General features: G+C 31.4%; 1 long non-coding RNA gene across 1 annotated transcript; it reads right to left on the bottom strand.

Annotated features, from left to right (window-relative positions):
* Positions 1 to 14,254: 14,254 nt before the first annotated feature.
* LOC129952320 (uncharacterized) lies at positions 14,255 to 14,931 on the bottom strand. Its single transcript, XR_008782294.1, has 2 exons — positions 14,429 to 14,931; positions 14,255 to 14,356 (listed from the first exon to the last, which is right to left on the bottom strand). It is a non-coding gene; the product is annotated as an uncharacterized LOC129952320 (long non-coding RNA).
* Between the last annotated feature and the right edge of the window lie 11,640 nt (positions 14,932 to 26,571).

Genomic DNA, 26,571 nt, shown 5'->3' with positions numbered 1-26,571 from the left:
AATCGTCAAATTTTGAATTGTTTCAAGTCCAATAATAAAAATTTGATGAAATAGTCGGCACGTTCTCAACATTGTTACCCTATTGAAAATTGAATTTTGACACTCAAAAATTATTGCCATAACAAGCAATTTGTAAGTGTAGCTGCGCTGCGAAAGGCAATTGTAGAAGAATGGAACTCTGTAGACGAATTCATATTCAAAAACCTTGTCAACTATTTGACAAAAATTATTTTTAGGTTAGTTGAAAAGGAGGTGCAAGATCCCTTAAAAATGTTTCCTAAAAATGTAATAAAATAAAATTAAATTAATTTTGTACGCATACAAATCTGATTTTAATTTTTACAGATCGTAAGAGAAAATAATGGAACTATTTTCTGTACTTAATTTACTTGATTAGTGACGCCATTTCATAAAAAAATAGTAAGGTAATTATAATAATCATAATAAAAATAATTCCCATTTCAAGTTTTCTATAAAACACATTTTTACAAGTGCTTATAAATTGACAAAACTTAACTTAACTTACATTTTTGTCAATGTAATATATTTGTACATAATATATGTAGTATCTCAAACACTCTTGTTTTTTTAATAATGTTCCTAACTTTAAACTATAAATTAAGCCTTGTATCATAAATATCGCACAAATTCACTTACAGATTCTTATAAGTTATAAGTTTTTTAGTTATATTTTTAAAATTCTCAGTTTAAACATTTTTCAAAAAGTTTTCCATATAGAATTTGAGCACCGTATTTATTAATTTATTTCATAAATTTTGTCCGTTTAAAATAAAAAAATCATATAAAATAGAAGCTTTGTTTAGTTTGCAAGACCACATGAATAAATGTTTAAAAAGTGGCAAAGTATAGATTTATGAATACAAATATTGAATTGTACAGATGTTTTCTTTGTTTTGTATTAACGCTTTAATAGGACCATAAAAGCCAAATGTTCAAAGTCGAGATTCTGTTTAAATCATGCGGTTGTAAACTCCCCCAGTTGAAACTACACATTAGCATTCAAGCACTTCAAGACCAGGATAGTATAGGATTGTGTAAACCTTTGAAAATTTTCAAACAAACGTCTATTGAGAATAAAGAAATAATAAACTTATTTTATTTTCTCACTCATATTTATGGTAATTTAGTATCTTATTTCTTTTCAAAACATATTAAAACTTATCTACAATACACTCCAGTTAAAAGTAGGTCAATAGGTATCTTTTTATTACAAAATTTGAGAACAACATCTCTTATAAGTAAGATGAAATTTTAATGGTGATAAAATATTGAATTCCAATCAATCTTTCAAATAAAATGAGTTCAAAAATGAATTTTGGAGTTCATTACCTAATATTTATAATAATAAAACCAACATTTTATTGAAATGTTTTTAACAACCAATTTTGGAAAGAAAAAAATACTTGACTTCTTTATGGAAGATTTACTTTTAACTTCAAATTCAGTTAGCTTAGCAGATCATCCATTTGTAGTGGCGCAAAAGAAATTGTTAAGTCCTAAAGAGGAATCAATTACAAATTGAATTAATGAAATAATTGATGTTTAACAGTTTTGATTTCACTCTAAGTGAAAAATCAGTTCAAATGACAAGCGCTTTGCCAAATTAATATTTACGTAAAATATGTTAAAAATCTTTTTCCTATCATGAGAACTTAAAAAAATCCTTATATCACTAGGCATTAATACATTTTGTAATGCTGAACAAACAAATTTATTAAAAGTATGTCATAAATCTTTGTTGAGAACAAAAGTTCCTTATTTTGTGGAAATTCTTTGAAAACCATGATTGTCTAATGACCAATATTTCGTCATATATTGGTCATTAGACATATTTGTATAATATACAAATGCGTCCCTCATAAGCTTCAACACAACGAAAAAAAATGAATGTTGTTAAATCAAAAAATGTATCCAATTCTCTTAGGAAAAGAGTTTTACAGAAGTTTATAAAAAGGTAAAAATTGTTACCCTTAAGAAAGATTTTTTGCTCAGAAATTTCCAATTATTGAAAAAAAAATTTACAAGAACTTGTTCATGCATCCAAATACAATGTTTAAAAACAATTCCTGTACTTTTGGATTGAAAAATGTACCTACAAAAAAAGTTTGTTTTCAAAAATGTGTGATGCCATTTGATTTCTCAAAAAAAAAATTATTTGAAAACCGTTAAAGTGGTTATGTTTATGGTATTCAGTTATTTTGAACATATTATTATACGTTTTGCATTTCAATTTCGTAAAAATATGACGAAAAATTTTGTAGCTACTTTTCGAGTTTCGAAAAATATGTTCAATGACATTTTTGATCAGCAAATATTATTAAGAAAGTATAAGAGCATATTATGTAGAAAGAAAAATAATATTCAAATCTGTTGAATTGTTCTTTAAAAAACTTAAAAACAAAATAAGTGGTTTATTAAAAGAAGCTAAACTAATATCAGTTCGCTTTTAAAAAAATTCGAACTTTTAATTTTTGACTAAGAACTTAGTATAAGGGTGACTGATATTTTTAGTCTTAAAAAATGAAAAAAAAAGTATAACATGAATCGGCTTAAAACTTTAATTTAATAAATTAAATACATTTTTTTTTTCTAAAGATCAAAACTATTGAACTCCTAGTATTTCACCATAATTTTTAATCTTCATTTTGATGACAGTAATCGTCATACACTTAAATTATACAACTTTGGTGACATTTTGCAAATATTAACTGCACAAGGTTAAATCGAAATTAAACACATATTATTTAAAAATCTATTCAAAAAATTTACAAATTTTAAATTAATTAAATCTGATACAATATTAAATTTAAAACAAATGTATATTGTTTTAATTTGTTGTTATTTCCCAACCGAATCCGATCAAAATGCATCCAATTAGGAAGAGTTTTTATTTATTCATTCTTACTTAGTGGAAAATTATTTAAACACAAAAATTAAATTAAAACAGAACATAAATCTTCTCTCTACGAAAAATAATGTTAATTTATGAATGACTTTTTCTAGTTTTGTGCTAATCAAACAAAATCATCTAATCAAATGCTCATAAATAAAGATTCAGTATAACTTTTAACCTTTACGAAGTTTTGTTCAATAGTGGTCCTCCTTTCACTCAAAAAAAAGAAAAAAACAAAACAATAATCATAAAATGCAACTAATCACATTAAACTGGTTTGCCATGCTTCATAAATCTCAGTTGTATGCTTACACTCTAAGTCACTTAATTTAAGACACATTTTTTCTTAAACTTGAGCCAATAAAAGAAATTTTAGAAGCAAAGCACGAAAATTGTATCTAATCTTAAGTTGAAGGAGTCGGAATTTGAGTCAAATGAAATTCAAGATAAATCTGATATCAACTTATTTCACGCTTTGATTTTTACTTTTTTATCAATTTTGGTTTAAAAACCTTTTAAAAAGTGTAAAGCCTTTTAACTAGGAAATACTGTGTTTCAATATAAAATTTATTTCCGCAAAAACAGTCCAATTTTTTTAGAACAAAAAATTTTGAAAATTATTGCCATATTCATACTCAGCACTAGGATTGGGGGAGAGAGTTTGAAAGGAGATGTCGATGAACGTAGGTTTTGAATTTCTGAAAATTGCAAAGATTGGGAAAAATAGAGAGTTTGAAGGCATTCCACAGAGTGTGGTTTGGCATTTCACATTCACGTAGTACGGTTGAAGAACTAATCTCCGCACTTAATAGTACGCACGTAGTTGGGCTCGAGAATATATTGATGAGCAATCCTAAAGGTGGGAATATTACTGTTGAACTGTTTAAGGGATGGAATGCAGCTTGCTTTTTCTCTATTTTATTTCTCTACGTTTAATGCTGTCTAAGAGTCGTAAGAAAGTTGCAGGAGCACCAGCCCAGAGAACGTTTTTGTCTTATAAATAACAGCCAGATCAGAATGGGAAAGTAATTTCTTGCATAGCCTAAGAGAGCCTAAACAATTTGCGGAATTTTGGGCCACATCGCGTAGTGGTCGTTCCACAAGAGATGGTTGGTGACATACATACCGAAAGTATCGGGGATGTTCATTTATATTGATGCAAGTTCCATCCATGGATAATGGCATGGGGTTTATCTTAATTTAATCATACAAGACAGCATTGGGTTTTAGCATTAAGTTCCACACTGCTTAGAGAGTTTATTCCTCAATAAACAATTCTGTTTAGGTCGAAATTTAATGCGCCTATTACATTTTCTTGTTTAAGTTCCACATCCGAAGAATAGGGATGTGAATCTAAAAATTAAAATGAATATGAGTTAAGAAAATTGTCATCAACGAAACATTGAATTCAATAAGAAGTTGCAGACAATAGATCATTAGTAAAAATGAGAAAGAGTGTTGGAGATAGAATAGAGCCCTGTGGTACACCACCATTTATTTTGTAGTTTTCAGGCTTTAACCCATCTAATACTACTTGTATTGAACGATCTGAAAGCTAATTACTACTCCAATGAAGGACTGTTTCATGAATACCGAAAGCACACATTTTTGACTAGAGAGCTTGATGCTAAACCCTACCAAATGCTTCGGAAAGAATGCAATCCCTTATGACTTAAGTTTAGAAATTGGACTCATTGTGTTTATATTTGGAAGTCTGAGACTTCAAAATTTTGAAGCACCAATCATTTCACATTAAAACGAATAAAAAACATGTAACGGGTTTTTCAATACGGACGCTACAAAAGTTGGGCAACGGGACAGCAGCAAGGTAACAACAGTAAGGTTCGGCATTTCATGATGGAAAGAGCCAACAACGATTCAAAATTATCAAAATTTACTACCGACATTCGGAGTCAGTGGTCTAAATATTAATTAAGCGCTAGGTCCAATTTATAGTCGTCACAATGGTCCTAGCAGATCCACAATTGAGGGGACAAAGTTGAATCCATAGGCACAGTACAAAATGTTTCCATGCCATTGCTGCCGCTTAGGCTTCGGTTGCAAAAATATCAAAAGTGTCTCTCACACGTCATTTTTAAGCATTTAGCATCTCTGTGACATCGTTGTGGCGAATTTCGCTAAAAGATCTTGGCCTTCATCCTTCCAAGATTAAATTGGTGCAAGAACTGAAGCCGCTTGACCATTAGAAGTGTCTTATGTTCGTGAATTGGTCTAAAAAAATGAAAATGATTCGGATTTTCATCGAAAAAAACATTTTCAGCGATGAGGCTCATTTCTGGCTGAATGGTTACGTCAATAAACAAAATATGCAGTATTGGTCAGGCAGCAACCCACACGTACTCCATGAGTCGTAATTGCATTCCGAAAAAGTTACCCTTTGGATGATATGAACTTGGACGACGCCACAAGCCACACAACGAATGTCACAATAAATTTATTGGAAACCAAGTTTGGGAACGTGTTATCTCACGAAATGGTCCAGTCGCTAGGCCGCCTCGGTCGTGCGATTTGACGCCGTTAGACTATACCCTGTGGAGCTACGTTTAGTCTATGGTCTATTCCAGCGACAATTGATGAACTTCGTACAAATATAGAATGGGAAATTGCAGCAGTATCGGCCGAACGCTTGAAAACTGTCGAAAATTAGATTCAGCGTCTGGACTTTTGGAAACGTACCCATGGTGGCCATGCTAAAGAAATCGAGTTCCATACATAATGGCATCAAACGTACTTTTACAGGAATAAAGAATTTCATTGATACCTAAAACCATTTTTTGTTTTATTTAAAAAAATAATTTTGTAAGTCCCATTTTACAAAAGACTACATTCTTTTACAAGACTGATACAAGACCTATGGCTTATTTTTGTATTGTTTTCAATCTTCAATCTTTTGATTCGAAGTGTAGTTATTTATGTTCTGTACTTATTTTACATTATTTAACTTTAGATTCTAGGTTACCTTAGAACTTCAATGCAAAAATAAAGCTTGTCATTAACAAAATGCACGTGTTACAGCGATCGTCGTGCTAACTTGGCGAATTATGATAATTAACATATTTCAATGTCTTTCTCTCTCGAGAACTGTTTCTCTTTTTTTTCTTCTAGAATTAATTTGAAGCAAACATTTCGGTTAACCGAATTTAAAAAAAAGTCGGACACACCAAACCATTTCGTTTAAATCGATAAATTTAATATTCAAAAAATAATTTAAGTAACTTTCTATTGTTGTTAGTTAGAGAGCGATAGCGAGCTTTAGAATCATCAAGCATTTCATTAACTTCTATCCATATTTGTAATTATTTATGTTTATGTCTGTAGTCATTGGAATCATGTTAACTTTTTTATTTGTTGTTGTTTTCTTTTGGTGAGTTAAGGTTGAGGTTGATATGATATTTTTGTATGTGAATAATGGTTTTGACGGTGAAATATCAAACTTGACACGTCTATGTCAAAAAATTTCACCACTGCACTCTGTCGAGACACACTATAGATATGTAAATAATATGAGTCGTCATATTTAACAAGGTAACATTTACATTGTATTTGTTTATTAGTAAGACTATAAAAGTTTAGAGCTTATGGTTTTTTGTTGTTGTAAACATAATAACCTATAAGTGAATTATGTAAGGGGGAAATATAATACTGTACCATGACATCTGCTTGGAATGTGTAATCAATGCAATTTGTGTTTTTCACTTATTTCAACAAATTCGCACACACCAAAAAAACAATTCTACAACCGGGTGCACGAACTTGAAAATGTGGGTGCTGACAAGGTTTTCGCTTAAGAAGCTCCATGTCAAATAAATTTTGCAGCTGTCTTTCTTGTATGCATTTGTTTTGCAGAAATTCAACATTCAAAAATTATAAGATAGACTTTTGTGGTAGAATTTTCAAGAACCGAAATCCGTAAAAGTAAAAGTGAAAGGTGTTTAATTGGCAAATATACTTTACATAAACAAAAAGTGTAAATAGAAGCTCAATTTATCAGAATAAACTAAAAATTTAAAATTATTTGTTGTAGATTCTACATTTTATAATGTGAACCCTACTTAAGTTAACTAACATACAGGGTTATCCATTTCTCGGTTTCAAAATTAAACGTATACAAAACACATATAAAATATTTTGTTTTAATGATGTTTCTTTTTATTATAACATTTGAACGTCTCTTGCAATAAAGCCACATTCGCTCGATATTTGTGGCATGTGGCACAGTCTTATTGAAACCACATTCTCCAAGTTGTATTCTTCGATAGCAGGCAAAAGAAAGTCGGTTATCATTTAACTATAACGCTCCGAATCGATGGAACAGTCGTTGTTTTACTTACAGCAAAGAATTGGTTTAACAACTTAATTTGACAGTTGTCGAATGCCAATCTTATACTTTTGAAGCCGCAAAATGGATAACCCGTTATCACTATTTGTTAGGAATTAATACACCTAATTGTGTATGCTAGTGCTGTTGTAACCCTAATTTTAATATTTTCGAAATTTGATTTTGAGATTTATTAATACATTAATAACCAATCAAATGAAATATCACCTAATTCTTTGGCAAGAGGTCATTGATTTTTTCTTTTTTTGAAGTTGAGGGCAATCAAGACCTCTTCAAATCATTTTTAAAACTCTATAACAACAACAAGAAAACACATAACATAAGTAAATGGAAAGCATTAATATTATTAACACGTATCATGTTGGAATAATTGCACCTTATTATATTTTATCAATGCCATTTCAAAGCAATGGTTTTCGACCTTAAAGTGAATTATTTTATTTTATCGAAATTAACCGCAATCAAGTATCACTCTTTTGAAATTTTAATAAGTTTCTGCTGTTTCTTTTTTCTTTCAAGTTGATTTTTCCATATTTTCATCGCATGATAAAAATTTGATAAGAATTTAATAAGAAAATATTGTAAGAAGGTAGATTTTTTATTTGTGGTAACCAAGGCACCCCTAGTTTTTCTTTGGTTTTTCCATAATTTTTAGATCCTCTTATTGTCACTAAAGTATGTAGTGTAGGTAAAGTGAGTGTTGAGAGTTGCATTGGTAGAATATCAATAAATGTGTGAAGGAAATTCAAAGTTCACGAAGATACAATTTTTTTTATTGGAACGTGAGAGAAATTTTAAGCACAAATTGATGGGACTTTAGTCAGTGGTGGTCTTCAGTTTGTTGTCAAATAAGTACATCTACTAAAAATAGATCAGTTCGTAATAAATTATATTTTTCATTAATTTTATTAATAGTTTAAGAATTTTCGAATATATTATGAATGAATCATAAAGTAGTGAATTAATTCAGGATGTCAATGACTAAAATACTGCGAAATGATTATCAATTATATTTTTAATAGTCTGTATGACTGACTTTAACATTTATATGGTCGCAAACTTATTTTTTATTATGATGGAGTCATTTTTACTTGACTTATAAAATGTACCTCATTTTTCAGAGACCAAATATATATTTATTTATAGACTGTAGTACCCGTGGCATGAGGTTAGTGAGTGGGACTGGCATGCCAGAAGCCTTGGGTTCAATCCCTGCCTGTGCCACCCAACTGTACGGGTACGGCCTCTTGTGAGGAATTGACAAATCCTCCAAAAGTAATTCTTGTCATGAAAGTGTTTTCTCAAATTAACCGTTCTGATATGGCTTAAAACCGTAGGTCCCCTCGATCTCTGACAACATTAATCGCACACAGGAATGGCTTAGAGTTGTATGTCACTAGGTTCTAGCTCTCAACGGACTGATGCGCTACTTAGTTTTTGTATAAACTTAGCCACGTGACAGAGAAAATGGTGGTTTCGAGGTACAGATAATACGGACAGACAATATTATGGGCGTCTTTGGCTGTTTTTATGGTCCTCTGATGTTTTTAATTTTTCAATAAATCAAAAGACTTAAATTTATAGGTTTATATTTCCAACATTAATTTTTTCAATTGAATTATTATTATACATTAAAATTTTAATAATTGTAACAACACTTGAAAATAAAGGTTTTGTCATCAATTTTCCCTCTAGTAAGGACTTTAAAATGACTTGAGCATTATAAGTTGTAATGCAACTTTTAGACCTTATAATCCTGTTTTTGTATTAGAGTTCATTTCGTAAAATGGAAGTGCTTCCAATTGACATTTATCAAAACTTAGCTGCCATTTGAAGTGTCAAACATTTGTTAAATGTTTTTAATTTAGATAATTGATCGTTTTAAAAATTGAACAACAGGTACAAATCAGTAGTTTTCAATAGCGAAAAAGTGGTGATTCACTTTTTGGTTGTCATAACCGACCGATTACCAAGCAAAAGTTAAAGTTGTGAAGACATTTTTAGAGAGTGGAAGTGGTTTTTATGTGTCTAGGCACATCTGTCATCGTAATGAACGCTTAATCGAACATATTGCTGCTGCAATCCCAAGTGTTGCTGTTAATCTGAACGGTTGAATGATATCTGATATTTCAATATTACCGAGCTACACTTCGGAATGTCACCACATTTTAAATCGCGATATCAAAAGTTTTCTTTGTGTTTTATTATATGTATATGATAATAGGACAAGCAAAATGGGGTTTCCAATTTTATATTGTGACTTTGAACTTTAAATTTGAATGCATTTTTTAAACAATGTGAAAATATTTAATTTCACAGCGTTCAACAACATCATGGTTAAGCTTATGGCTGAAAAAATAAAATAACTGTAACGTGAATGCTAATGGAGATCGCTACAAGACCATGTATTTCTGTAGTTAACCTAAGATTTTTGTGTATAAGGCTACATTAAACCATAAGTCTTGGACTATAAGTCAGTGTCGTTTGGAATATCCGTCAAAATTTGTAGTTGATTTGTCAAAAACTTTCTACGAACGTTCCCCTATGGGAGTTCTGAACCGAAAAAAATAGAACAATTGAAACAAATGCAAGTTTTTAATTTTTGATTTTCCGAAGTTGGTTTCATAAAATTTTAAAGAGTAAATTGTGTTATGAAGTATATCTTTTTGATCTTAAATTATATTTTTTAATAAAATATTTTAGAATAAAATATGATAAATATTTTTCTTAGACCCAAGTCGTTGATTAATTTCTCAAGTTTCTTCTATAAACAAATACAGATTGGATTTGTTTAAGAAAAATAAGTACCAAACGAAATCGTTTTGAAGTCAGTACTTTTATTTATTGACGAGATAATTTTACCAATTTTTCGTACTATTTTTTGTAGATTTTAAATTTTTGTGAAAACTGATTATTGTTGGATTTTTATAAAAACTTTAGAGAATGTCGAAAACAATATTCTCTAAAAATGAAATCAGTTTGAAGCCAAAATCTTAGATTTTTGAAAAGATATTTGAGACAAAAATCAATTTTTAACAACTTTTAGTAATGTTTCTTTTGAAGTTTTTTATTTTTTGTAAGAAAACTGTCAATTCGATTTTTCTCAAAATTTTACCAGATGTTAAAATCATTTTTTTTGTTGGATACAATTATTTTATAGACGAAATCATTTTTTGTTTATAATTTATTCGAGGTGTCCAATATTTCTTTTTTCAGTTTTTTTTTTGATTTATACAAAAACCGTTTATTAACTTCCCATAAGAAGTTATTGGTTAATTGAAAATTTTGACATTTCTCGACGTTTCAAGCTCCCTAGAACCTAGTGCTTGCGTGTGTACGTACGTTCATACGCCCGTACGTTCGCAACGTTTTTTTCGTCTTCCATAGCTCAAGAACCAGAAGAGATATCGACTGCAAATAAATTGTGTAATACACATAATAAGACAGGTTGATGCAGAAAGGCCTATCAAGAGAATTGCGTGGGTGGTTTTTTTAATATAGCAGTTTAAAAAAACGGTGAACATTTTGGTTAACCCTAGAGACTTGAATTAAATTTTATATTATATATTGTAACGTAATACCAAATCAGTATATTTTTTGAAAAAAATCCAATCAACTTTTTTTTATAAATCAAAAAACTAAAAAAAAAATGTCACCGCGAAAATTTTACGAATACAAAATGATTTTATCTCCAAAACAGTTTTGTGTAACGAAAAAAAAACGTTTTCAACATTCAGAACAATTTTGAGAAAAATGGAATTGATAGTTTTTTTTACAAAAAATAAAAACCCAACAAAAAAATATACTAAAACTTGGAAAAATTTTACTTGTGACTCAAATAGCTTTTAAAATATTAAAAATATTGTTTTCTAACTTTTTTTATTTCACAGAAAATATTGTTTTCGATATTCAGTAGTTCTTTTTATAAAAATTAAACAGTCCGTTGAAATCTACAAAAAATAGTACGTTAATTTGGTAAAAATTGATGTTCAGTTCTTGACATCTCTCAAATTAATTTAATTCATCTATTCATTGATAAAAATTTGTTTTCGAATAAAAATCTATTCAACAAAACTAGACTTTCAAAATAAACTATTTCTTTATATGAAAAATATTGTTGGTAATTTTTAAGAATAATTCAACAGACAACTTTTTTAAACCTACACTTTTACGCAAGACAAATCGACAGACGGGATGGGAAGTTATCAGTGTGGGTCGCATCCCAGCCTCTTTTTGATTTTGTTTTCAAAATTATACCAGTTTGGCATCACATCACATTATATAACATACAATTCAAATAAAGTTGCAAGTGTTATTGGTTCGTGAGATGTTTTCAGGTAACCCAAATTTTCTGTTTTTTTTTTAATTCCTTTAGTAAAAAAAAACACCCACTCAAATTTTCGAAAATCACTTCTGCATTTTTCTGTGCTATTATCTATATAGCAAAATTTAGTTAAAGTCCATATCTCTACTGGTTCTTGAGATGCGCATGACGAAAAAAGCTTTCAGAACCTACTAACGTACGGACGGAAGGACATATCTCTAAAAATCTTTGATTTTGAATCTACGGACCTTGAAACGTCGAGAAATCTCAACATTTTCAATTCGGCGAATCGGATCGATTACAATAACAAGTCACTTGCTGGCTGCACTTGCTGATGTAGAAAAATTCAAGAGTTAAAAAACAGAAATATCAAAAACTTGTGTTTATACAGTATTTTAGTATACATTATTCTTCGTTTACAGAGGTTTGAAATACAGACTTTTATATATACAACAGTATGACCAAAGCTGTATCAAAAACTATAACACAAAATTTTAATCACACAAACTTTAAAGAGATCCCCTTCCATAAAATATAAATGATGTTTTTTTCAAAAGAACCATTTGTAAATTAAGAATGAATAGAAAATTATTTGAGAGTTTCCAATAATCTTTTAAAAGCGCATTGAAATGGTTAAAATATTTTACGAAAATGGTAAACGCTTTGCAGTCAACACATGAAATTTTGAGAAAAAAGTTTAAGCGTCATTTCCTTAAAGTTTAGTTGATTTTGTGATAGAAAATTTCGTGAAAAAGCTATAGTGCTGCAACCTTAGCTATGACTATTTATATCGGCTTGTAACGGATTGGAGGATATTGTTAATATTTTCGACTTTGAGAAATTTTGATTGTAAGGAAATTCTAAGTTCAGTACAAATTCAAAAAAAAAATGGATATTAACTACCTTCTTCAAATAATAAACCGCAGAATAATGTAATATAATAGTAGTACCCGTGGCATGAAGGTAAGTGCGTTCGACTGTTATAGTTTAACTTAGAGTGTCCGTATGGGACCATTAAGTTGGTTGTAAGTTATGGATAATTAGGCTAGTTTTATGAATTTTTGTCTAGCTTTAAGATAGGTTTAAGAATGAATCAATAAAAATGAATTTAAAAAAAAAAGTGCGTTCGACTGTCATTTGAGAGGTCTTGGGTTCGATCCCTGCCTGTTCCACCTAAATTATTTTTCACGGGTACTCTTGCGAGGAATTGACAATATCTCCAAGAGTAGTTTTTGTCATGAAAAAGTGCTTTCTCAAATTAGCCGTTCGTATTCGGCATATAAATTGTAGGACCCCTCCATCCCTGCAATAACTGCACACAGGAAAGTTTCTCTACGGACTGTTGCGCCACCTTATTTTTTTTTAGAATAATGTAAGTTGTTTCTAACATATTTCTGTACAAAAACAAAGAGATTTTCTAAGTTCACATACACTCAAAAATTTCACGTATTGGAACGATTTTGTGCTTATTCTTGAAATCACTAAATGAATTAGTAACGATCTTTACTTATTTTTCAAAGTAAATTTCTGGGTTGTCATCAAGCCTTAAACCAGTCATCGATTCATACTATTTTTAATACCTGAATAGAATTAAAAAATTCACCTGTTTCAAAGCATACAAGATATAAAAACTTTACTTTCAGTTAATTTGCTGACATCCTATAATCAGAAATAATTTTGTATATTGACCAAATCCGCTTTCCGACAGCTCCTTAATTATAATATTAATACACACTACCTATATTTATCCATATTTAAGATCAATTACTTTCAAGAAAGTTAAAAGAAAATCGTTTATTAGTCATTTCAAATATACTCTAATTGGACTAAACTAAATAAGAATCTTTAATTTGTCTATTTTGTTGCTAATTTTTAATTTTTTTGTTGTAATTATTATTATTTTCAAATTATATTTTCTGTCATTTTTCCTTCTGGTTAAAAATATTTTTTGTTGTTGTTTAAATAAAAATAACATCGTTAAGTTATTATACTTGCAGTGCAGTGATAAACAAATTACAAGCATGCAATTGCACTTAACATTTGTGACCTTTGCAATCAATCTTTCTTTCTATCAGTAAACTTAACGACATACGTTTGTATCTGTCTCTAAATTATATGAGTTAAATATAGTTTCAAAAATGCACTTATATGCATAAAAGTAGATACAAATAAATTATTTAATTGACAAATCCTAGATTGCGGTGGGTATACTATACTTAACTTATACTTAAATGTTTTCTAATTAACTTTTAATATCTCCACAAAAATGCATTAAGGTCACACGAAAGTCCATAACAAAAACACAAAATATTAAGTTGTGTAAAAACCAATAATAATAATAAAACTATAAAATCTTTCACATCCTAAAACAAATACGAATTATAAAATATTTCCAAGAATAAAACAAAAACAAGAACTAAAATTATGAAGATGATAAACAGAAATATTTTATTCTCTTTTTGTTCTTAATTTATTCCCAGTAAGAAATTAGTATGAACAAAAAGAAAAAAAATAGCACAATCAATTAATTCCACAATGGTTTCGTAAGAGAAAGCTAATTACATTATAGTATATTTTTTTTTCGTTCTTTGTTAAGACTTCTTACTTTTTACTCTTTTGATCATGAAAATCGATCTTAAAAAGTTCATTCAACTTACCTCAAAGAAAAAACAAATTAAACAAAATCCAGAAAAATATTTATTCTAATTTTTTGATGATGTGTTTTTGTTGAAATCCGATATCACTTAAATTCCTCCAACTGATCGCACAAATAGAAAGAAAATAAAAATTGGATCAAATCAAAACAATTAAAAGATAAAACTCAGTTTACTTTATCACTTTTGGCCTCAAGCCGTAAAAAGTGAATAGAAGAATGAAAAACAATCACAACATGAACTACTTTCAAAAAATTTTAAGAAACAGGTTGATCGCGCTTTATTTAAAACTCAAATTGAACCTTTATGTAAAACCGAAAATATATTTAAAACAAAAATATTTAAGCAAATCGCCCTCAGGGGGGTATTACATATATAATTCAATTACAAACAAATCTTTTGATCTCCTCTGACGAAACAATAAAATATTTGATCTTAGATACGGCAATAAAATCGATTCACGGTACAACGGAAAGTCAATTGCAACTCAGAAATACGTACAATTTTAAAAAAAGCCAACAAGACGAACGAACAACGAATATATTCACAGAATCAAAGAAATTATCAAATTTTCTTTTCTGCCTTTATTTCGGTGCTATGAGTATGAATGAATTATAAAAGATATATAAAAACTATCTACGATCCAAGAGATACAAAAAAATTATTATGAAAGAAATCAACCAACCGTTCGGATTGTATTGGCGATCAAGACTGCGACCGGCATCAAGCGAAGACTGCAGCACAAGCCTCGATTTTGGCTTATTTCGAGACGATTATAGAGTGCCAACGACAACGACAACGACGACGACGACGACGACTATGATATGACGGCGGTGGCTACGCGGACGGACGCCGAGGTAGGAAAAACTTTAATATCTTCTATGCCAAAATGAAAAGATATGAGCACCTTTTGGAAGCAAGACAAAAAAACGTATAAAATAATAAAAATATTTAAAAAAAAAAAAAAAGATGTACAGTAAGCTTATAAGTAGTTAAAAAAGTCTGGTAGTTTATCCACGTTTGAATAATCTTTTTTAATGAATTTTAAGCTTCTTTCTAGCTATCTGTTTGTTTTTTGATGTACATTAACAGGGTGGCTTGGAAATTTAGCTCATACGAAATTTGGACATAATTAATTCGGTTTTGGAATTCTTGAACGCAAATTCTGTTTGTTTGACACAAAAATGTTCTTTTCTTTTTTTTCAATTGGAATTTATTTTATAGATATTTTTATGGAAGAACAAAAATTGAGCAACAAATCGATCTTACTGTCAAAAACGCGCAAGAAACTAAATTGTGGGGAAATTTTAAGAGACTGGATTGGTTACAGACATTGTAGGGCCTCTGCATCAATGTTTCGCTAGTACCACCGGAAAATATCGCTGCTGTAAGTGAAAGTGTTGCCGAAGACCGGAATGTGTCGATTCCTCGTCGTTTTCAGGAATTAGGACTGTCTAACGACACTCTTTTTCGTATTTTGCATTTGGATCTAAACCTTTATCCATATAAAGTACAGCTCACCAAACAACTGAAGCCAGCTAACCATTTACAACGGCGCGTAGATACGTCGAATCGGTTCTTCAACAACAGGGGCTGGACGGCGATTTTTCGAACAAAATGTTCTTCAGCGACGAAGTACATTTCTCACTTGGTGTGTATGTGGGTGTTTTAATAAACAAAACTGTCGAATTTGGGGTTCTCAAAATCCTCAAGTAATTCAATAGAGGCAGTTACATCCACAAAAAGTCATTGTTTGGTTCCGGAGGTGTGGACCTTACTTCTTCGAAAACGACAATGAACAACTGTCACCGTTAATTTGGAGTGTTATGGTCATATGATAACCGACTTTTTTTCCTTATATTGAAGATTACGGCTTGGTGAATATTTGGTTTCAATAAGACGGTGCCACATGCCGTACAACTCGAATTAATATGGCATTATTTCAAGAGACATTTCCTGGCCGCGTAATTTCTCGTCGGCATAATGGCGATCTCACACCGTTTGCCTTGAGGCTATGTGAAAGACCGTTTTTATGCAGATGAACCCTTAACTCTTGAGCACTTAAAAAACAACATTAGTCAAGTTATGGCTGAGATACTGCAAATATGTGTTCAAAAATTACCTCAAAAGAATCGATGCTTGCAACAGTTCACGTAGTGGTCATTTAAATGTAGTGTTTCAGACATAATGTCAACGTTCAAACTTTATAATAAAAAGAAATATCATGAATACTTTGAAACTGTTGGTCATCGAGTGTTTCATTTCTAAATAATAGTTAATTTGACAGTACAATCTTTACACAAAAGCAATCTTCCGAAGAACAAAATAATTCAATTTATGCTTCAACAACGTTACGGATAATATCGAGAACTAATTTCCAAAGTGAGTGATGTGACACCAAATAGTGTTTTCTTTGTTGGAAATTTAGCACAATTTAGAAATATCATTGATTTCAACAGCTAAACATTTCACTTAATAACTTAATTAGAATTCTGCGCAAAGATCTAGAATATTTTTCTTGTCTCAGCAAATAAGGGCTCACGACCATCCTCTTTGTTATAGCTTTGAAGTTTGACAGCTTGAATTGGACAACGATTTTGTGTGAAAAAAGATCTGTTTTGATGACAATTTTATTTCGGCACAAAAACACCAGAACATTATTTTCGAGAAGTCAATAATGCATCTATAAAGTGAGACAATTTGTTGCGCCTTCGAAAATGAGTCTTCGAACAACGTTTCGTTCAACAGTTGGCATTAAAGAGCACTGAAATTAAGAAAATGGATTATGCCGATCAACTGGTCATGTAGGATGACCCACGCAATAATAAAAAATCGTGCCATCATCAGCTGTTTTGGCGATGTCAATTAGGTCGCTTTAATGCTTTATATCCGCCTCTTATAGGAACAACAGGAATGACAAGTACTGATTTCGTAAAAAATTTAGATGCCGACATTTTAATCAAACTTGACATCACTTAGGTCGAGAAGAACAAAAAAATGGGTACCCCGATTTCATCCATCCGTCTGTGTGTCTCTCCTCGCCCCTACAGCCCAAACATTGGGTTGTCTGGCTTCAAATTTGGAAATTATCATTTTGAGCCGATTCGCGTTTGTGTTGCTCCAGAAGTGTACTCATCATAGAACCGTTATTTTGTTTCTAATTTATCTCAAGAACCAATCAACCGATTTAAATTTTTTCTGCACAAGGTCTTATATTATCTCAATACTATTTGATGATCAAGTCATTGCTTTTATTTTTGGTTCTTAAAAAATGTTAACATTTTTTTGAAAATGGGTCATAATTTTAATATGAAAAAAGAGGCTGGGATGCGACCCACACTGATAACTTCCCATCCCGTCTGTCGATTTGACTTGCTTAAAAGTTTGTGTACATGTATTTTTACCCAATTTGCGCACTATTTTTTCGGACTGTTGGATTTTTATACAAAAATTACTGAATATCGAAAACAATATTTTCTGTGAAATAAAATAAGTTTGAAGCCAATATTTTTAATTTTTGAAAAGCTATTTGAGCCGAAAGTAAATTTTTACAAAGTTTTAGTATTATTTTTTTCTAGAGTTTTATTTTTTGTAAAAAAAAAAACTGTCAATTTGAATTTTTTAAAAAATGTTGAAAACAATATTTCTCATAAGAAAAAATTAGTTAAAAGCTATTATCTCAAAGTTTTTAAAAGATATTTGAGTCGACAATCAAATTTTACCAACTTTTATACATTTTTTTGTAGGTTTTTATTTTTTGTAAAAAAACTGTCAATTCGATTGTTCTCAACATTTTTCAAAATGTTGAAAACAATATTTCTTATAAGCTAAAATAAGCTTGAAGCCTAAATTTAAAGTTTTTGCAAATATATTTGAATCGAAAATCAATTTTTTCCAAATTTGAGTAATGTTTTTTTTAGATTTTTATTTTTTATAAAAAAAACTGTCAATTAGATTTTTCTCAAAATTTTATCAGATGTCAAAAACCTTATTCTTCGTTGCACAAAATTGTTTTGGAGATGAAATCATATTTCAGTCGTAAAATTTTGGAGGTGACAGATTTTTTTTTCAGTTTTATTGAATTATAAAAAAAACCTTTAGATGGATTTTTTTCAAAAAGTATACTTCTTTGATATCACGTTACAATATATTATATAAAATTTAATTCAAGTCTCTAGCGTTTTTGGTTCGTAAGATATTTGGAGTTAACCAAAATTTTCACCTTTTTTCAAACTGCTATGGTAAAAAAAACACCCACGCAATTTTCTTCAGAGCCATTTCTGCATCTTTCTGCCTTATTATCTGTTTAACGAAATTTACTTGAAATCGATATCTCTTCTGGTTCTTGAGCTATGGAGGACGAAAAAACGTCGCGAACGTACGGACGTACAAACGTACGTACACACGCACGCACAGGCATCTTTCTAAAAATCTTTTATTTCGACTCTAGGGACCTTGAAACGTCGAGAAATGTCAAAATTTTTTTGCTGGTTTTTTAAAACTTATTTATTTGTATGTCATAAAATATAAGTACTTTTTTTTAAATAGATATACACGAGTAAGTTCATGCTATCCAATCATGATTTTTTGTATTAAGACCATGAACTACCGATTTTATGGTGAACATTTTGAAACGATTTAAAAGTTTGTGAGGTACATACCGAAACCATCAAGAAGCCTTGACAAATTGAAATCAATTGGATTACGTTGTTTTCTTTAATTTATAGGATTGCTTTTTTATTCATAAATTCATAACACCTTTGAAAAATTTAATTTTGATGACAACAATTTGTTTAAACAAATAATCTGAACCATAAAAGAATAGGTATGTCCATTTTGTACCCTGCATTTAATTAATTCAAAAATTTTGAAAATTTAACTTTCTTAAAATGGTTATTTTCAAGTTTAAAAAATCTTCTTAACAATCTAATCTTTATTCTAAACAGTTTTTGCGATTTTATATATTTCAATTAAAACAATTTTTTAAAATACAATGTTCACACATTTTTAAAATTAAAATCAAAATAATTTTCCATAAAATATTTGTCAAATTTTCTGAAGCATATTTTCTAAAAATATTGTTTTATTTGTTTTTAGAGAAAATGTTGGTTTAAATTATACACACAAAACTTAGTATCGACATTTTTGTAGCCATTTTCAAAAAATATGACTGCGATTTCAACTTAAAAAAAAACAGAATTTTAAATTTGAATCGAAAAACAGAAGTTTAATATAAAAGTTTAGTACCGTGTAAAGAAGCCAAGTAAAATAAAGCCAAATTTCAATTATTGGCCTTATATCATTTTTGTAAAGTGTAATAAAGCCAATTTTCAACAGTTGGTCTTATTGCACTTAAACAAAGTGATTTTGTCTTATTTAACTTTGTCAAAGTGCAATACGACTAACTGCTGAAAGTTGGTCTTATTCTACTTTTGCTTTTTTCACGGCAGCTAAAATTTCGCTTTAAAATTTTCTTTGAATTTAACATTGTTTCAAATCTTTAGCACCACAAAATTTCAAAAAAAAAAAATAGTTTTTCGAATGATAAAAATATTTAAAATTCATTTTTTTATTTTTTTTACAGAGTTAAGAAAACCTTTTAATCCAAAAATGCTTGTAACGTGTTGAAATATTATTTGTCACCTTTAGACAAAAGACACCCTGTCTAATTTAGTATGTCTTTGGATAAAATAAAAAAAAAGCTCTTGCTCTTTCTGATCACAGTTTAAATTGCATGATAAACACTAAACTTTATGTTAAGTTTATGGTTGATGTGTAACATTTATCTGTATCTTTTTTATCAATGTTCCACACACATTTCTCTATAGTTTATGTATCTATCTAAGTATCTATTCATACATATATCAATTCGCAAGATTTTGCAACAATTTTTTAATTGAACCACATTATAAGTTTAGCCTCTCTCTTGGATAGTGTGGTGGTGTTTGCTGTGGTTTGGGCTTACTCTAATTTTGGGGTAATTAGAAAATGTTGTTTCGTTTCGTTATTTTGTTTTGAATTCGTAAATATATCAGGAGATGACATTGAAGATTCACTTATTTGTTTGACTCCCTGTGCTGATGAATTACAAACTTGACCTTTTGACAAATGAACCTATAATGGTTAAAATTAAAACAATTTTGATTTTATTTCATTTTTTTAATGATTTTTTGAACTAAATTACAAAACTTTAATAAAAATAACAACAAAAATTATGAACTTGCGTGACTTTCTTGTATGATTTTAAATCAGATTGGTGCGTTTTAAGTTAAGTTTAATAATGATCATGATCCGAAGTCAATTTTAGCTTTTGGTTGCAAGGTTATGTTGCGTTAGGTGTAATTTTGGCTATGTGCAATCACTTAATGACAATTTTTGTTTTAATTGCAATGACAATTAGATTAGGAACATTGATTTAGGACTGTCTTGCTAGAAATCTATGTGCCAGTGTCAACTTAGATATTTTTTTGAATCTTGCGGGGAATTGATAAATCCTTCAATAATAATTGTTAGCATGAAAATAGCCGTTTTGATTCAGCATCAGAAAGGTAGGTTCTCTTAATCACATAAAGAAATTGTTGATAGTTGTGATCACAAATTAATTTATTTATTTTTATTTGAACAATGCAAATGTTTATAAAAATCAAAATTGTACTTAGGAACATATTTTGTTGATGGGAACTTTAATGTTTATTAATGGTTTGTGTCTATATTTTTCGTTTTGTTTGTATGTGACCTAAAAGTATGCTTTCAATTTAAAACTATCAATTTCTGTTTCTGAAAACACTACAATAAGTTTGCTTTGTAACTTTTTGAATTCAGAGGAAGTTAAGGTTAGGGTCATGGGCTGGCGATTGATGACATTATCGTATCGCCACACTTCTTAGGGGTTGTTCAACAGGAACGCTACAAAAGTAGAGCGACAGGGACAGTAAACGACGCTTCATATGTTTCTTGAGCGCTCTTTTGACATTTCTCTTCAGTACGGTTTTTCCATTTCATGGTGGAAAGATATACAAGCCAACAACGAGTCGAAATTATTAAAATTTACTACAGAAATTCGGAGTCAGTGGCAAAAACACTCTAGATAAAGATATAAATCCTTCGTACGTATCACCCTCCAAAACCCATTTGCTTACATTGTTGTATTTGTAATGTGGAAGAATTCAACGAGAAATTTTGACGTGTTTCCACTTAAGTAGTATTCACATGAGCGCGACCAACGAACGACGAATGAATTACAAAATGTGAGTTTATATACGTTTGAAGACATATTTCCACACAAATTTTTAACAAAACGATAGCAATATAGTTTCCAATTGATTTATGATACATACTTTTACTTTTCATTATAATATATTAATAAATTTAAGAAAACAAATTTATTCGTCGCGAAAAAAATTATAGTTGATAGGAACTGTCAAATTTTATTCGCGTTCCACATTATCCACACTCGCAACGAATAAAATAATCGAGCGTACTTAACCTAAAAAATCATTCTTGTTTTGGTTTCTGTGGTGAATGATGTTCGGCTGTGGCTTCATTCGCGACGAATTAAAAACTCTCATGTGAAAGAAACGTCAAAATCGACGAATATTCGTTCATTCGTTGGTCGTTGGTCGTGCTCATGTGAATAGTACTTTACTGAGTTTTTTGGGGAAATTTAATAAATTAGAGGAGAAATTACACGCACACTATGCAAAAGTTTATGAGGCTGATTTCCGGTTTAGGTTATAGGCAAACCAAGATGTCTACCGAGGATTTATATCTTTATATAGAGTGTTTTTGGTCAGTGGCCTAAACGTTAAGAGCGCTACGTCCAATTTAATGTCGTCAAAATCGTCCTAGCAGATCAACAATTGAACGTCTGGTACACAAATTTGAATCCACAGGCACAGTACAAAATGTTCCCGTGCTACTGAGAAAAAGAAGTACCCGTAGTGTCGAGAATATTGTTGTCACTGAGGCTTCAGTTGGAGAAAGCCCAAATGTGTCTCTCACACGTCGTTCTCAAGCGTTGGGAATCTCTGTGACATCGTTGTGGCGAATTTTTCGGAAAGATCTTGGCTAACATTGTTACAAGATTATATTGGCGCAAGAACTGAAGCCGCTTTACCACCAGAACCGTCGTATGTTCGTGAATTGGTCTGAGCAAATGAAAATGATTCTTATTTTTATTGAACAAATATTTTCAGCGATGAGGCTCATTTCTGGCTGAATGGTTGCGTCAATAAACAAAATATGGGGTTTTGGTCAGGCAGCAATCCACACGTACTGCATGAGTCATCATTGCATCCCGAAAAAAATACAGTTTAGTGTAATTTATCGGCTTTGGCGTCATCGGGCCGTACTTTTTCCGTGATGATCAAGGCTGGCACGTTAGCCGAATATTTTTTTGGAACCAATTGGACTTGGAGGGGACATGTGGTTCCAACAGGACGGTGCGGTGGCGCCACAAGCCATACAGCGAATGTAACAGTCAATTTTTTGGAAACCAAGTTTGGAGAACGTGTTATCTCACAAAATGGCCCAGTCGCTTGGCCGCCTCGGTAGTGGGATTTGTGGAGCTACGTCAAGTCTATTGTTTATGCCAACAAGCAAGTGACTATTGGTGATCTTCGTACGAATATTAAACGTGAAATAGCAGCAGTATCGGCTGACTTATGCTTGAAAATCGACGAAAATTGGGGTCTAGACTTCCGCACCCGTTCCCGTGGTAGCCATGCATCGAACGTACTTTCACATTAATAAAGAGTTTTATTGATTTCCAAAACTGCTATTGTTTTGATTTAAAAAAAAAAGTTTGTAGCGCTCTTATTGAAAAACCCGATACATACATTGTAAAACCTCGAAGCATTAAACTTCCCTTAAAATGATATATAAAAACGTATGATATCTATGGATTAGCTTGTTCTAGCCATTTAGAATCTCTTATAAACCAATAGGCGGTTTCCTGAAAAGCTGTAGCACTTATTTCCAGGCTTTACCATCTCTCACTGGTTGTTTGAAGTATATTGTTAGGTACGGTACAACTATGGCCCGGAACCCAGATCAGGGTGACACCGAGGTTAATATTCAGGCTCGCAAGCTCATCGTGACATTGCTGGACCAATTTAGATGAGGATGTGGCAGAGTTAATGGCTTTGACAGCTGCCTGACTGTCTGTAAGGATAGCCGCATTTCGGTTTTGGTTTGGGCTTTGTTTAAGAATCTTACATGCCTCCCTTATTGCCAGCAGTTCAGCCTGAAAAACGCTAGCAAAGTCAGGAAGAATAAAGGATTTAGCTACATTTAGGGACTCGGAAAAGATCTCAAAAATAACTCCGCACTCCATCTTTGAGCCGTCAGTAAAGATGGTTGTGTCGAAACCTATCGGCACGATGTCATCCTCCCAATCTTCTCTGGATGGGAAAATAACCTTAAAACCCTTACTAAGGTTCAAAGTAGAAGTGCAGTAGTCAGTGTCTACCGAGATAATATGTGAGGGAATCAATTTCGTTGTGTTGCTGTGACCATAAGGTTTTGACAACCAGCTGTTTGATTCCTTCAGTTTAATAGCGCTGCAGGAAACTATGTATTTAATAAAAAGGTCGATTGGTAGAAGATCCAAAATAACGTTTAAGGCGTCCGTTGGGCAAGTACGCATGGCCCCTGTTGTGCCCACGCAAGCTGTTCTCTAAACCTTCTGTAGCTTATCAATATTATAGGCTTTGCACGCCACCACACAATCGAACTATATGTTAAGATTGGACGTACTACGGCTGTGTACGTCCATAAAATCATCTTCGACTGAAGTCCCCACTTTTTGCCGAAAGTTTTGCTGCAAGCGTAGAAGGCACAACAGGCCTTCTTAACCCGTGCTTCAATGTTTAGTTTAGTGTCGAATATAACTCCCAAATATTTTGCACTGGAAAACAATGATAGGATTTGACCGTTGTGTCGAAGTAGCGTGAAGGGCGGTACTTTAGTTTTGGTGGTAAAGAGCAACAGTTCCGTTTTACTTTGGTTAACTCCAAGTCCACAACTCGTGGCCCAGCTGCTAAGTTTCTTCAAAGCTGACTCCGTGATTTCACAAATCACAGAGGTGTACTTTCCTGACACTAATAGCACCAAATCATCCGCATAGGCTACCGCCTTCACTCCACATCTCTCTAATTTAAAGAGAATTTTATCCATGACCAGAAGCCATAGAAGAAGCGAAAGGACACCATCCTGGGGTGTTTCCCTACTCACGTGTTTTGTTGCGATTGAATTCCCTAGAGTGGCTCGAATCTTCCTGAGCATGGAAATAATCTAATCTCGATTGAAGTCTTCTACACCGAACTTAACGAGCGATTCTTCTATTGATTCGGTAAGGACGTTGTTAAAAGCACCTTCTATGTCTAGGAAGGTGGCAAGAGTAAATTCTTTATAATGGATTGTTTGTTCTACAGTACGTAGATTTGCCCTTAAGATAAGCATGCTGAGAGCTTCCGAGAGGTCGTCCAACTATTATTTTTCTAATTTGGTAATTAAGAATGCGCTCCAAGGTTTTAAGCACAAAAGATGTTAAGCTTGTTGGTCTGAAATCCTTCGCGGATTCGTGACCTCGCCTACCCACTTTCGCGATAAAAAATAATTTGACCTGTCTCCACAACATGGGCACATGTTTGAGAAGGAGGCATCCTTTGTAAAATTTGTTCCAGGCATGGAGCTGCCATGCAACTTTTGAAGCATAACTGACAGTATGCCATCCATGCCTGGGGATTTATATGGAGAAAAAGTATTGATGGCCCACAAAATCTTTTCTCTGGTTATAACGGAATTGACTTGCTCCACATGAGCTACGTTTAGCTCTGTGGTTTCAAGCGGTTCGGGGTTATCACTCTCGCAACCCGGAAAGTGCGTCTTCATCAGTAGGCAAAGAGATTCGGCTGGAGAGGCTGTCCAGGTTCCATTAGGCTTTTTTAGAAATGAAAGTTTATGTTTGTGGCAGATATTGAAAATTGTCCTCGTCATTTTCCTAATACTGGGCAGTTCTTCATTATACCAAGATAGAAGGGCTTTACGGCTATATTTAACTGGACAAGAGACTCTAAAAGCTTTACTTATAGAAGTTTCAAAGGTTTTCACCTTTGATTCAAGGTCTCCTATCAATTCTGTGAGATTCGATAAGTTGCTTAGTTTAGAATTAGCAATTTGAATGAATTTCTTCTAGTCAGTTCTTTTGGGATTTCTATAAGGCGGAAGGTTTTTCGACTCGAAACTAATTTGAAAAAGAATCCACTTGTGATCCAAAAACGAATTCAAAGGGGAAACACTCCAATTGTCCACTAATAAATTACGGTTGTTTACTAAAGTAACATCAAGCACCAGTATCTTCTGAAAAACAAGGCAAACTTTCGAAGCCTTTTAAATGCTTTTCATGTCTTCATTACAAAGGTCTTTACATTCAGTGCCTTCATTTTCGTCTACACAGAAATGTTGAATGGTTTTTGGTGCCGCAATTCCGTTAAACCATGTCAGTTTTACAATTTTATCATCAATCCGTCTAAATATCCAAAACATTGAGGAACAGAAGTTAAAAAATGTTTTCATTTCAATTAAGGATGATTTCTGTGGTGTAGTAAAAAGTATCCCTCTCTATCAAATCCCTAACCATTTTTATTTCTAGAAATTTTCCACGTGCAACTGTCTTTGAAGCCTTGTTTTCTGAAGCAAAATATTTAGAATTTTGTTTTCGAATCTCTTGGGATCGACTTCGCACTCATTTAAAATTGTGTTTTTAAATCTGTAAATAGATTTAATTTTTGATTTTTATCCCAGGAAAAAAGTTATTAGAGTCTTAACTTAAAAAATGCATTTGAAAAACCTAAAAATGAATCTGACAAGCAATCATCGGTCCAGTAGTTATCAATTTGACCCCAAAATCGGAAAAATGCCCATTTTCGAACGCTTCTCTCTACCACTGCTGAAAAAAAGCTGCTAGAGACATTCACGTCAAGGAATTTTTGTTCAATAAAATCCATTTTTGGGGTAGAAACCTTAAAGATACAAGCAACATAAACCCAAAAATTCGTGCGATTTCTTCACTTTTTGTTTTTATATTAAAATAAAAATAAACTTGCTATTGACTCCAATATTTTATTTTATTTTTAAATCTATTTACATAGTTCGTTTTCTCATAAATAAATGCATAAAAAGCGAAACTAATTTAATCTCACAGGTAACATAATATTTTTAATTATTATTATAAACAATATTTTTTTTATTATTTCTATTGTTTATTTAACAAAATTAAAAACTTAATATTTAAAATTATGAATTATAACAATTAATA

Source organism: Eupeodes corollae, chromosome 3, assembly GCF_945859685.1.
Source record: "Eupeodes corollae chromosome 3, idEupCoro1.1, whole genome shotgun sequence".
In the NCBI taxonomy this organism is placed as follows: Eukaryota; Metazoa; Arthropoda; class Insecta; order Diptera; family Syrphidae; genus Eupeodes; species Eupeodes corollae.
The sequence above is the reverse complement of the archived record's forward strand: the minus strand, read 5'-3'. Positions and strand labels throughout refer to the sequence as shown.